Source organism: Dermochelys coriacea, chromosome 2, assembly GCF_009764565.3.
Source record: "Dermochelys coriacea isolate rDerCor1 chromosome 2, rDerCor1.pri.v4, whole genome shotgun sequence".
Lineage (NCBI taxonomy): Eukaryota > Metazoa > Chordata > Testudines > Dermochelyidae > Dermochelys > Dermochelys coriacea.
The window spans coordinates 197561283-197576614 of NC_050069.1; positions in this window are offsets into that span (position 1 = coordinate 197561283).

Below are 15332 nucleotides of genomic sequence, written 5' to 3' on the forward strand. Positions count from 1 at the left end.
GTCTCTCAATGCCCCTGTAACTTTGAGTAGAACGGTTTCTGTAGCCACTGGCCTGGATGTTCAGAGGGACCTGTCAATCGTCTCTACCAGATCTGGAACAGGTTTGGGTCACAGGGGAATCTGTATTGCCCAGGCCATCTCTGCATCAAGGAAACTGTCTGCCGCACCCGAGTCAATGAACGCCTGCTGTGGAGGAAGTGGTTGGGAATGCCCTGGGATTTGAAACTGAACTGGGATTTGTAGGTGCGGTGTTCATTAATGGAAGCCAGCACACCTCCCTGCCAGGACCTCAGTTGTGGTTTCAGGGGAATACTCTGCCAGGACACCCAGGCTAGCCCCCTTTACTGAGCCTAAGCTGGCTCATTTCTTGGATTCCTTCTGGACTGGGTTCCTCATGAGGAAATTGGAGATAGCATGGCCCAGCTCACCACAGTAGTAGCACAAGTTAAGGTATTGCTGGCACTCTCTTGAGGGTTGAGTTGTTGGCAGGTTGGGTCTACCTGCTTCAGATCAGCTGGCTGGGTGGAATCCAATAGCAGGAGGCACACTCACAGTGCCCCTCTCCTTTCGACTCATTGTTCACATAGATGATTGTTGATATGGATGACGAGCTCTATGGAGGCATCCAGACCCACTGGGGTCTCTCTCAACTCAGGTCAATTTGTCCTTCATCTCATCCCGGAGGCCCCATTGAAACTGATTGGGCCGTCTCATTCTACTCTGTTTCTGATATGAGACAGCAGAAGTGAACTACATACAGAGTGGCTTGACCTGACCCCTGTTGGAGTTTCTGCAGGGGGGCTCAATGGAGTGGGTGTGGTAGGATCATTGAAGATGGTCAATATTGCCCACTGGAAGGCATCCCACTTAGACAGAACCAGCCTGTTGGCTTCCAAAAGGGGAAAGACTCAGTCCAATGCCTCCCCTGTCAACAGGCTGACTACCAGGCCTACCTTGGTATGATCAAAAGCATACATTTGCAGTCAAAGTAAAAACAAGAAGCAGCTCTGATTCATGAATGATGGAATTTGGACCAGCTGAAGAAGTTACAGTGATCTGAACAAGCTGCAATGACCAGAGTTTGGGCGGTCAGGCCTACTGGTCAGAGCTGGAGTCAGGCCTAGTGGTCGGAGCCAAGGGTCAACACCAAAGACAGTGTCGAGTAACAAGCCAAAGGTCAGAGCTGGAGACAGAATCAGGTGCCAAGCCAGGGGTCAGATGGAATCTTCTGAGAAGTTAGCTGCTCAACTCTAACTACTGAGAATGCATGAACTGAGATTTTCATAGGCTCATTCCTTGATCAAATTTTGGCAATTTTTCACAGGAATGGCAAAAGGCACAAACATGACATCAAGGAGACTCCCAGCTAAATTTCAAGTCTCTGCTCCAAAACACGGATGCTCTATAGCTTCTCAGTTAAACAAATGTAAGAATTTTTAACATGGGCAAAACAATACTTTCTCCCCTAACTCGTTCTGAGAAATGTCTGAACATAAGAACATGAGAAAGGCCACACTGGGTCAGACCAAAGGTCCATCCAGCCCAGTATCCTGTCTACCGACAGTGGCCAATACCAGGTGCCCCAAAGGGAGTGAACCTAACAGGTAATGATCCAGTGATCTCTCTCCTGCCATCCATCTCCACCCTCTGACAAACAGAGGCTAGGGACACCATTCCTTATACATCCTGGCTAATAGCCATTAATGGACTTAACTTCCATGAATGTATCCAGTTCTCTTTTAAACCCTGTTATAGTCCTAGCCTTCACAATCTCCTCAGGCAAGGAGTTCCACAGGTTGACTGTGTGCTGAAGAAGAACTTCCTTTTATTTGTTTTAAACCTGCTACCCACTAATTTCATTTGGTGGCCCCTAGTTCTTATATTATGAGAACAAGTAAATAACTTTTGCTTATTCACTTTCTGCACACCACTCATGTTTTATTTATCTCTGTCGTATCCTCCCTTAGTCTCCTCTTTTCCAAACTAAAAAGTCCTAGCTTCTTTAATCTCTCCTCATATGGGACCCATGCCAAACCCCTAATCATTTTAGTTGCCCTTTTCTGAACCTTTTCTAATGCCAGTATATCTTTTTTGACATGAGGGGACCACATCTATACTCACTATTCAAGTTGTAGGCATACCATAGATTTATATAAGGGCAATAAGATATTCTCCATCTTATTTTCTATCCCTTTTTTAATGATTCCTAACATCCCGTTTGCTTTTTTGACTGCTGCTGCACACTGCGTGGATGTCTTCAGAGAACTATCCACGATGACTCCATGATCTTTCTCCTGATTAGTTGGAGCTAAATTAGCCCCCATCATATTGTATGTATAGTTGGGGTTATTTTTTCCAATGTGCATTACTTCACATTTATCCACATTAAATTTCATTTGTCACTGTGTTGCCCAATCGCTTAGTTTTGTGAGATCTTTTTGAAGTTCTTCACAGTCTGCTTTGGTCTTAACTATCTTGAGCAGTTTAGTATCATCTACCCCTTTCTCCAGATCATTTATGAATAAGTTGAATAGGATTGGTCCTAGGACTGATCCTTGGGGAACACCACTAGTTACCCCTCTCCAGTCTGAAAATTTACCATTTATTCCTACCCTTGTTCCCTGTGTTTTAACTAGTTCTCAATCCAAAGGATCTTCCCTCTTATCCATGACAACTTAATTTACATAAGAGCCTTTGGTGAGGGACCTTGTCAAAGGCTTTCTGGAAATCTAAGTACACTATGTCCACTGGATCCCCCTTCCACATGTTCGTTGACCCCCTCAAAGAACTCTAATAGATTAGTAAGACATGATCTCCCTTTACAGAAACCATGTTGACTTTTGCACAACCATTTATGTTCTTCTAGGTGTCTGACAATTTTATTCTTTAAGATTGTTTCACTAATTTGCCCGGTACTGACGTTAGACTTAGTCTGTAGTTGTTAGATTATCTCTAGAGCTCTTCTTAAATATTGGCATTACATTAGCTATCTTCCAGTCATTGGGTACAGTAACTGATTTAAAGGACAGGTTAAAAACCATAGTTAATAGTTCCACAATTTCACATTTGAGTTCTTTCAGAACTCTTGGGTGAATGCCATCTGGTACCAGTGACTTGTAACTGTTAAGTTTCTCAATTAATTCCAAAACCTTCCCTAGTTGCACTTCAATCTGTGACAATTCCACAGATTTGTCACCTACAAAAGACGGCTCAGGTTTGGGAATCTCCCTAATATCCTCAGCTGTGAAGACTGAAGCAAAGAATTCATTTAGTTTCTCTGTGATTACTTTATTGTCTTTAAGTGCTCCTTTTGTATCTCAATCACCCAGGGACCCCACTGGTTGTTTAGCAGGCTTCCTGCTTCCGACGTACTTAAAAAACATTTTCTTATTACCTTTTGAGTTTTTGGCTAGCTGTTCTTCAAACTCCTTTTTGGCTTTTCTTATTACATTTTTACATTTAATTTGGCAGCGTTTATGCTCCTTTCTATTTACCTCATTAGGATTTGACTTCCACTTTTTAAGATGCCTTTTTATCTCTTACTGCTTCTTTTACATGAAGCCATGTTAAGCCATGGTGGCTCTTCTTTAGTTCTTTTACTGTGTTTTTTAATTTGGGGTATATATTTAAATTGAGCCTCTATTATGTGTCTTTGAAAAGTGTCCATACAGCTTGCAGGGATTTACTCTTGTTACTGTACCTTTTAAGTTCTCTTTAACTAACCTCCTCATATTTGCATAGTTCTCCTTCCTGAAATTAAATGCCACAGTGTTGGGCTGTTGAGGTATTTTTCCCACCACAGAAATGTTAAATGTTATTATATTATGGTCACTATTTCCAAGTTATAGTTATAGGTTATATTATTATAGGTCCTGTTACAGTTACCTCTTGGACCAGATCCTGCGCTCCACTCATCGAGAGTAGATCAAGAGTTGCCTCTCCCCTTGTGAGTTCCTGTACTAGATGCTCCAAGAAGCAGTCATTTAAAGTATCGAGAAATTTTGTCTCTGCATTTCGTCCTGAGGTGACATGTACCCAGTCAATATGGGGATAATTGAAATCCCCCACTATTATTGAGTTCTTTATTTTGATAGTCTCTCTAATCTCCCTTAGCATTTCATTGTCACTATCACTGTCCTGGTCATGTGGTCGATAATAGATCCCTACTGTTATATTCTTATTTGAGCATGGAATTACTATCCCTAGAGATTCTATGGAACATGTGGATTCATTTAAGATTTTTATTTCATTTGATTCTCCATTTTCTTTCACATATAGTGCCACTCTTCCCCCGTCTCCCACCCCCGCATGACCTGTTCTCTCCTTACGATATATTTTGTAACCCGGAATAATTGTGTCCCATTGATTGTCACTCCACCAGGTTTCTGTGATGCCTATTATATCAATATCCTCCTTTAACACGAGGCGCTCTAGTTCACCCATCTTATTATTTAGACTTCTAGCATTTGTGTACAAGCACTTTAAAAACTTGTCCCTGTTTGTTTGTCTGCCCTTTTCTGATGTGTCAGATTCTTTATGTGAATGTTTCTCATATGATCTGGCCCATATTTTATCCTCTTCCATCCTTTCCTCCTGACTAAAACCTAGAGAATCTCTATCAATAGACTCTCCTCTAAGAGAAGTCTCTGTCCAATCCACGTACACCTCTGCAGCAATTGGCTTTCTCCCATCTCTAAGTTTAAAAACTGCTCTGCAACCTTTTTAATGTTAAGTGCCAGCAGTCTGGATCCACTTTGGTTTAGGTGGTGCCCATCCTTCCCGTATAGGCTCCCCCTAGCCCAAAAGTTTCCCCAGTTCCTAATAAATCTAAACTCCTCCTCTCTACACCATTGTCTCATTCACGCATTGAGACTCTGAAGATCTGCCTGCCTACCTGGCCCTGTGCGTGGAACTGGAAGCATTTCTGAGAATGCCACCATAGAGGTCCTAGATTTCAGTCTCTTTCCTAGCAGCTTAAAGTTGGCCTCCAGGACGTCTCTCCTACCTTTCTCTACGTCATTGGTACCTACATGTACCACGACCACCAGCTCCTTCCCTGCACTACACATAAGTCTATCTAGATGCCTTGAGAGATCTGCAACCTTCGCACCAGGCAGGCAAGTTAACATACAGTTCTCCCAGTCATCACAAACCCAGCTATCTATGTTTCTAATGATCGAATCTCCCATTACTAACACCTGCCTTTTCCTAATGACTGGAGTTCCCTCCCCGGGAGGTAACCTCCATGCGAGAGGATATCCCATCATCATCTGGAAGGAGGGTCCCAACTATGGGAAGATTTCCCTCTGTTTCTGTTGACTGCTGTCCTTCTCTGGGCCTTTCATCCTACTTAACAGTGCAGGGGCTATCTGACCGGAGGTGGGACAAATCCGGAAAGCCTCATCAACATACCTCTCTGTCTCCCTAGCTCTTCCAGTTCCACCACCCTGGCCTCCAAAGCCCGTACACTGTCTCTGAGGGCCAGGAGCTCCTTGCACCAAATGCACACATATGCCACCCGTCCACAGGGCAGGTAAACATGCATGCTACACTGAGTGCAATTACAGGATAGCCCCCACTTTGCTGCTGGGCTTCTGCCTGTATTTTCTCCTACAGCTACCTAGGTTAAAGATAGGGTTTTTGTTTAAATCAAGAAGTTTTGATTATAGTTTAGTTTTTATTATAGATTATAGTTTAGTTTAAAGGTTTTTAAAGAATGGCAAGTGTACTTCGCCCCCTTTCCAAACTCCCTCTTGAAACTCCCTGTTAGTGGTCCCTAGTTGCAAAGCTCTCTGGTCGCTTGCTCACTGCTTTATAAAGCCCTGGCCTTCTTGATAGCCACGCCCCCTGACTAAGGCTTAGCCAATGAACAGAGGCTTCTAGATTTCAAACCTTGTTTAGAAGCTCACAGTTTCCAACTACCAGCCACAGCACATGGTCCTTCAAACAAACAAGCATTCTGAACTGCTTTGGCTGAAATTTTCCAAAATAAAAATGCAGCACGAGGTAGACAACTGGCATAGAAAATTTCTGCTTGAATACTTAACACATGGCAAAGCTATAAGCAACTGAAAACAGATTATAATGAAAAATGATGGGCAATACTATCTGTAATTTGAGTCTTGGTAGTTCTACTGTTTCCTGGGGAACTCTGGGTTGTGATAATCAAGTTAATTCCTTTCCAGAGGATGAGACTCAGTCTATGAACCATCTTAAAATTAGCATTTAACTAGAATTGATTCTTTTTTTCATGGGAAATACTTGAATAGGGCTAAACTGTGAACTGAACAAAGCTTGTATTAATATTTATTCTGTATGTATGTAGAATCTGAGATATACCCAGATGGTTTCTCAAATTCCAGTCACATTGACTTTTTCCACAGAGTGAGATTTAGGCACATTGGTTTGGGCTTACTCCCTAGGGGACAGGGCAAATGCTTTCACTGGTTGCCCATCAGCACTGTGCCACTGAGGCACTTCTATAAGATTAAATACTTCTCAGGATTAAGAAGCCTAGTTAAAATGAAAAGATTTCCTTTCTGTTTTTCTTGCATTTAATACCTATTAGGGGGCTAGCTGAGGGATTATGGAATCTTAGATTCTCAACAGTACCATCAGTTGAGGCCTTTTTGCTTTGTTGTCTTTGTCATTTTGTTTGTTTTCGTTTTACTTTGAGGATTTTTTTTATATAGGGTAATGTACAATATACTGCTTAGCCCTTCCTGCTAAATGATGAATTTCTCAAGTCATTGGATCTGTAGGGCTTTGTTGCTGTGTAATTGTTAAAGAACCTACTCTGAAGAGAAGATTGTTTCTAAAGCTCAAAGGATTGTTTATCATTAAGCATATTATGTGACTACATAATATTTCTCAGTTCTTTAATGAATGAGGTTGCTTAAAAATTCCTTTAAAATCAATAAAGAAAAATTAAACAAAACAATATCCATGTTAATAATCATAAATCCAATATTCTGTTAATTTATGCACAGTCTTACACAGTCACTCATTCAATGCATGCCACTTAGTTGAATAATAAGATTCACTGTAGCTTACCCCCATTTGATTGTGTTTTACCGTATTACATGGTACTGCATATCAATAACTGAATACTTATTCTAGCTGCATATTAAACTGAAGTCTAAGGGATACTCCCATGATGTTTAGAATACTGTCATTTACTTTTGGTGGAAACAATAACTTCCTCTCCAGGCCTTTCAACATATACATGAAAGCTTTATATGGCAGTGCTATGGAGCCAGGCTGAGAGTTGTGAGAGCTGTGGAGGCACAGTCTTACTGGATAGAAGACAAAGGTTCTGTGGTGTTCTCTATGTCACCCACTAACCCTTGGATTCATTCTACCACTGACTCCAAGAAAGGATGATGCAGAGGAGCATCAGTAGTTGAAAGGCCAGAGGTCTGTCCTCTTTTCTGGAAACTTTTTGTCTCCATGTCTACTCCACTTTGGAGCTTAGGATCTGGAGATTACTATTACAGTCCTAAGGAAGGGATGAGGCCTGGGCAGCTTGGGGATGCATTGATCCAGAACCTCTCTAAGGCAGCCTCTGCCAGAAAGGATACTATGAAATCCTGATGCAATTTAAAGCTGCCCTCCCCTAGCAGAATTCCTGTAGCACAATAACTGTGCAAACACCACCACTTTCTCTTTGTTGCACTTTTATCATCTACGGTGTTTACATCCTTGAGATATTAGTAGGTGGTTATCCTGTTCCTCTCAGTTGTCACTTAGTCAGGTCATACATATAACTCTTACTCTTTCTTCATAAACAAATCTGCACAGTACTTCAATTATTTTTGTTGTTCTTCTCTGAACTCCATCAATATTTTCTCTTTCTCCAATAGAGATGCTTATAACAGATCTCAACTTTAACTGTATTATTTTAAGTGCTAACAGTGTTATTTTTACAACATTCCATGTGTGGTGACATTAAAAACAAGGGTTTATCATTTCCCTGTTTATGACACTATTGTCCTGATGAAAAAAGAAAAGGAGTACTTGTGGCACCTTAGAGACTAACAAATTTATTAGAGCATAAGCTTTCGTGAGCTACAGCTCACTTCTTCGGATGTATTTGGTGGAAAAAAAAAAACTTGTCCTGATGGTGAGTGACTCTTGTGCAGTGTGGTAGAGACATACATTTCTACCTGCCAATGCCCAAACGTGTGACATAATGTATGCCAACGATTCAAAATGAGACCCCAAAATTATTCACGTACGCAACTTAAAATGCTGTAGTATTCATTCCCATAGTGGCAATGACTCTTGTATCACCTCAGGTTATATGATACTTGAGTTCTGTTGTCAATCATTTTCAACAGTAAAAGCAAAAGGATTATACATATGCGTGGAACATGGTTAACTTTGGGACTAAAATTAATACCATCTCTTCAAATGAGGTACAGGTGAGAAGTATGGGCAGAGTATGTAAGAAGCCTATATAATCATAATTGCGGTCCCTACACTTAGAGCACTAGGACTGCTGTCTCCATTTCTCCAGTGAAAACATACAGAGCCTGAAAGGGGCAGAAGGGGAGAAGGATCATGACTCTGCATTCTCCTTCGCAACCATCTTAAATACTGGTCCAAGTATACTTGGGATATAGCAGGATGCACTATCCTGAAAGAGCATACCCCTGCAGGCAATCAGGAAGAGATTATTGCCACTCCCAATGTTGGCATGTGTCTCTCTCAAATCAAATTGTTTTTTTTTGGTCATACTCCAATTCAAACTCACATATAACTTTCAGTCCAGTTATCATACCTAGATCTTTTAGCATTACTACTTCCAAGATTTCTCACTTTAATTGAATGTCTGTGTTTCACATTGTTTTCCCCCAGTATAGTATATTAGTTTTAAATTTTCCAAGCAAAATCTAATTTCCTTTTGTTATTTCCTTCCTGTATGTCTAACCTTGCTTGGTCCTTCTGTATTATTGTTATGTCTTCATTCGGTATCATCTGTAAATTTTGCTAGCTTGCTCATTAACCTCCCCTTCTCCACTTCCAGGTTATTAATACAGATGCTAAATAAGACATGTTTTTGTGACTGAGCAATTACTTTGCTCTCCCAATGTCTGGATCAGATAAGGAAGTGGAAGAAAGCAGGCTGGCTAAAGATCAATCTGGATAACAGTGATGATGTTTGGAGGGAGAAAGTAGTAGGTTTTGAAGAATTGGTAATGTCTATAACCACGCTCTCAACTAAGGGCTGCCCAATGTCCAAATGGGTCACAATCTGGGTTTTGCTAAGTTTATGTAATAGACTGATAGTAAAAGAAGCCAGAAATACCATTTTTTACATTTGATGGGCCCTTTCCACTCAGTCATCTGTTCCTTTGTTAGCTCTACACTAGACTGCTGCAATGCACACTACCTGGCTCAAACAGTGAAAGGAACCTGGAGGCTTCAGCTACTGTAGAATGTGGCTGCCCACCTTCTGAGCAAGATGGCCAGAGAGCAAATTGCACTCATACTGGGCACTCTGCACTGGTTGCCAGTTACTGATTGGATGAAATTTAAGGTGCTTACCTTCTACTAACCCCTGAATGGCTAAGTACCCAGCTACCACAGAGACTGCCTCTCCCATCTGATGTACCATTTTAACTGTTTTCATTCAGAATGCTAGGGCAACCTTCTCCCACTGTATGCTGGGGACAGGGTATTTTCTGTGGTAGGTCTTCATTTCTGGAATTCTTCTTCCAAAAGTACATCCAAGGCTGATTTTGGCTACAATAAAAGAAATTCTGCAAGGTGCACTGCTTTGTCTAGAGAAAAAAGAAAAGGAGTACTTGTGGCACCTTAGAGACTAACAAATTTATTAGAGCATAAGCTTTCGTGAGCTACAGCTCACTTCATCGGATGCATTTAGTATCCGATGAAGTGAGCTGTAGCTCACGAAAGCTTATGCTCTAATAAATTTGTTAGTCTCTAAGGTGCCACAAGTACTCCTTTTCTTTTTGCGAATACAGACTAACACGGCTGCTACTCTGAAACCTGCTTTGTCTAGGCTTCTCACCAACATTTAACCCATTATCAAGCTTTTCTTGTCTCTGTTCAATAAAGGTAAGAGATTACAAAGGATGGGAGAGTTGTTCAGAATTTTGCTTCGCATTCTTGGGAGATGTTATACTTGTAATCTAAACCATATACAATATGATAGATACTACTGTGAAGGGTGCCATATAAGTGCCTATTACAAATAGTCAATAAAATAAAACTTCTGTAGCAGCTGATTAGATACTACCTCCATTCATGATATTTCCATTTATCTCTTGTCCTATTTGTAATACATGTCTGCAACCACTCAAAGAAAAAGACAGTTGCTTACCTGTATAGTAACTGTTGTTCTTCAAGATGTCAGTGTAGACACTTATTCCACTCAGGTGTGTGCATACCCAAAACACCAAAGTTGGGGAATTTTGCCTAGCAATAGTAGTAGTGGTGGCACTGTATCCTTTTCCTCATAACCCATCCCATGGCTATTTAGCAGCAGTGCTGCCCCAATCCCTATCAGTTTCTTTGCACCAAAATCCCAGGCTTGGAGACTCCAGTGCAGAGGGGATGGAAGTTGGGTTGTGGAATACACATCTGCACCACATCTTAAAGAACAACACTTACAATTCAGGTAAGTATCTGTATTTTCTTCAAATGCATGCATGCATGTATTCCACTCAGACGACTCACAAGCAGTCTCTCCGCAGGAGGTGAGGCTTGGAGTCTATTTAAATAGTGACTGCAGAACTGCTTTTCCAAAGTTTGCATCAGATCTCAATGCCATCATGATATTGTAATGTCTGGCAAAAGTATGCACTGAAGACCAAGTTGCAGCCCTGCAGATATTCACTATTGAGACATTGTAAAAAACACAACTGATGTCACATGAATTCTCATTGAATAAACCCATAATGAGTGTGGGGGCATCATCTGAGCAACTCCATTAGATGAAGCAATATAGGCAGTTATCCGCTTGGAAATAGTCTAAGTGGAGACTGGTTGTCCTTTCATCTGTCATAGAATATCAGGGTTGGAAGGGACCTCAGGAGATCATCTAGTCCAACTCCCTGCTCAAAGCAGGACCAATTCCCAATTTTTGCCCAGATCCCTAAATGGCCCCCTCAATTGATTGAACTCACAACCCTGGGTTTAGCAGGCCAATGCACAAACCACTGAGCTATCCCTCCCCCCACAAGGCTAGGTTTGATGGGGAGAAAGATCTATTTGACTTTCACCTTGCAGATATGTATTACCAAGCTGCAAGCTCTATTATTGAAGTACGATTTTGTGAACTGGGATGCTATGCCAAATTTGTGAATAAGTTACCACAGTCCCCCATAGAGGAGTTCAAGACTTTTGTTACAGAAGACGAAGACGTCTTTACAGTCAGCCTGCACATAGTGGTTGCTTTGTCCAGCCTTATGGCCTTGGTCATAACACTGAGATGAATCTCATATAACTTTGGCATAGCTCCTGAGATCCATCTGAATTGGGAAGGGACCTGATGTATGCTTTCCTCCCATCCCTCTGATCCCTCAGGTTATCCTAAAGCTCAAACTGGATCATGTCAAACTGTTTCTGATTGCACCAGCATGAAGCAATATTGGTTTTCTGACCTCTTCACTCTTTTGGCTTGACCTCTCCTCTTGACCTCTCCCTCTTCTTCCCAACCTGCTCATTCAACACCACCCAGATGGGTGTCTATCTGGCATTGAGCAGTCTACACCTTACTGTGTGGATGCTGTGTGGCTAGATGAAGAGGAGGGGCAATGCTCAGGAGTGGTTAGAGATATTCTGCTTAGTAGAAGAAAACCAGTTACAAAGTCCACCTATTTGTCTAAATGGAAATGGTTCTCGAGTTGGGGGAGTGTCAAAACAAATTCAGCCTATGTTAGGCCTGTCTCTGAAGTTTCACTTGACTGCAATCTCAGCTTTCCTTCTTTCCATTCATGGAAAGTTGGTATTCTCAAACCCTATGATAGTGAGTTTTTTTAAGAGTATTGTGTGCCTTTTTCCACCAGTGAAGGAAATGGTGCTATTGTGGGACCTTAGTTCAGTTCTGGTGATGCTGATGGGTTTGCCAGTTGAACTAATAGCAACATGCTTGTTGGCTATCCACTCCCAGAAGACAGACTTCCTTGTGGCTGTTACATCTGCAAGAAGAGTTAGCAAGTTCCAAGCCTTAATGGCAGATCCTCCGGGCACTCAATTTTTCAAGTACAAGATGGCAGGGTTTTTTTTGTTTTTGTTTAAAGTGGTATCTCAGTTTCACTTTAAGGGAATTTACTTATCTATATTTTTTCCCAGACAACATTCAAATGCGGACGAGCAGCATCTACATATCTTAAATGTCAGGCAGTGCTTAGTATTCTAGTATTTAGAAAGGCCTAAACTGTTTTTTTCATCACTTCGACTCTTCGAGTCCTACACTGAGTCCTACACCGACTCAGATACCCCTGAGGCAGTACCAGAGTTGATGGTTCAGTGTCCCCCTTGTCCCACATCAGTACTGTAGAGCTGGTTGGTGGCCCAACTCTATCCCATGTACCTGAAGACTCACAGTGCTTGTTGGCACTTGCCCTAGAAGGTGAAGACAAATCTCCCCAAGCTCTGGAATGGCCCTGGTCCATTTTGTGGATCCTTTTCTCAGGGGACCCAATGAAGGAGAGCAATCCCTGTTCCTTCTGGGTGAGGAATCTGAGTTTGGTGGAGAAGTCCCAGTCCATATTAGCTCAGGAGCTTTTTGTGGCGCCTGATGTTCTACAGTGATCTCCTGTGCTGAGGCATAACTCATTGCCTGTTCAAGAATGTGCTGCCTTTAATCTTAATCTCTTTATACTCTTTTTAAAGGATTTATAGGTGGAGATCTTTCCTTAATGAGCCCCTTCCCAAGGCACAACAGACATTTAATGTGGGGCTGTTATTGGGGATAGCTATTCCACACCAAGGACAATGTTTAAACCCTGACGAGGGCATCCCACCAAGAAAAATTACCCAACTAACTACTACTACTAACTAACAAAGGGCATTATGAATAACTATAACTAAATACAAAAGAACTCACAGAAAACTGTGAAGGCAATTGTGAGATCAGATCACACTAATCTCTCCAAATGAAGTTATAAGCAGTGAGAAGGAACTGAGGGGAGTCAAGGTGGCACCACCCTTATATAGCCATGGTATGGGCTATGAGGGAAAGGACATAAGCACAGCTACTAGGGATACTGTGAGGCAAAATTCTTCAGCTTTGGTATGCTGGGCTCACAGACACCTCAGCAGAATACACACCTGCAACCACTTAAAGGAGAACAAGAAGAGCCCACATTATGTGACCATGCAGCTCTAAACAGACCTTCAGCAATGGTTGTATAGACCACAAGTAATCTGTGATCCCACAGTTTGAGAACTGCTGCCTTAGTACATTGCTGTTTACGTTGCTTAATGTGCAATTATAAAATATCCAGGGAGTTCAATATAATTTTGCTATGTAAACCTTAACCAGACTTTTATGTGCTTGGTTTCTCTTTTATTGTTGCATTAATATTAGTTTTTGCTTTTGATTAACCTCTAAACTTAGTATTTTTAAAATTTCTAATAAATCAACCAAGCCCAATTGTAATTAATTTCTGTACCTGGTTTTTAATTTATTTATTTTTTAATTTTGTCTTGTGAGCATATCTTGTTTACTTGGAGAACTTTCAAATTACCATATGTTGGAGTGGGAGAATAAGACAGCTCAACCTGGCCCTGTCTATCTTATAAAAAGACGGTGATAGAAAATCATTTCAAAAAATGGTTTCAGCTCTGACAGATTAGTTCTCAATGTGGACAGATCATAGTGTAGTTAAATGATTTTTGAAAACCATTACTAAGAGTAGATTACTGCCTTTGTTGCAGTGTTAAAATCTGTTAACTTCACTATGACCTATCTACACTGGAGGCAAAACTATGCTAGCTCAAATTGTTTTAAATTATTTTTAATATAAGATTTCCTAGTTGTACTTTTTGGTAGAATAGACAGGTCTTGTGTGTCTTAAGGTTATGTAAAGATTAATGACTCATAGCAAGGCTAACTGAGCAGATGCTGATTTTCCTCAGGGTCACATAATGGTAGTAATAGACGTTGTCTGCACTGGCATTTTTCAGGAAATCTCTCACCAATGTATTTTCACCTGTACTAACAATAACTTGAATGTGAGTGTAGACTGAGCACAATCATTTTTATCACCTCCTCTGAGCAGAGTTAGAAAACATGGTGGTTAAAAACACTTGTGCCCAAAATACATCAGTGCTCCAACTATTGTTAGTGCTGGGGGAAATACAATGATGAGAGATTTCCTGAAAATTGCCAGCACAGATACAGTCATAATGACTCAGGCTGAAACATTACCTGCTGGGTGAAACCACTGAAACCTGACTGTTCTTAAGTGCCTCACGTGCATAGCTAATAATTCCTCTATATTGCTAGAATCCTGTTTTTTATTGCTAGTTCATTTTTAATCCTTGACAGAGCTTTAGCGCTTACCTCATGGTTACTTGTTTTCTTTACTAGTTTCTTGTGAAAGATTTTATTGAAAACCTTTTGAAATCCAAATAAATTACTTCCACTAGATGCCCTTTATCCATTGTGTTATAGAATAAAAGAATTTAACAGGTCAGAGAGGCAAAATTTACCCTTCCTGCAACTAAGCTGGTTTGATCTTATCAGCATATACGTATTCAAGCATTTCATTACTCTGACCTTTATTACATTCTGTCAGTTTTCCTAATGCTGAGGTGAGTCTGCAAGCCTGTGGTCATCTCTGATTTCTCTTAAAAGATGAGCATCAGGTAGACTACCCTCCAATCTTAAGCAACAATTTTTATTTTAAGGAATGTACAATATTTGCAGTCCCACTTTTAGTTTAGATTTCTGTTTGCATTCTTGAATTAAGTGCTTTTACATTTTAATTATAAGCACATAGCAGTGAGTTAGCAACATTTTCACTTTTTTAAACATGAACATGAGGCAAATATGAGTTATATTAGCAGAGGCTTAAATGAGGCAGTTAAAATGTATGTTAAAATTAGTGAAGACTTATATTTTAGATTTATTCATTTTCATAACAAGTAATTCAGGGTGAAATTCACTTCTCTTTAAGTTCAGTGCAGAGTTCAGAGAAATGAAATACTGAAAGAATGGGCCAGTGAAGTCAAGCCCCTCCGGCGCAGGGCAGGTATACCCCATCACCCCTTGTAAATTTATATTTACTGAACACAAAGATAGGTTATATAGCACATGTAAGATTAAACAAACAGTTGATCATCTGGTATGGGAA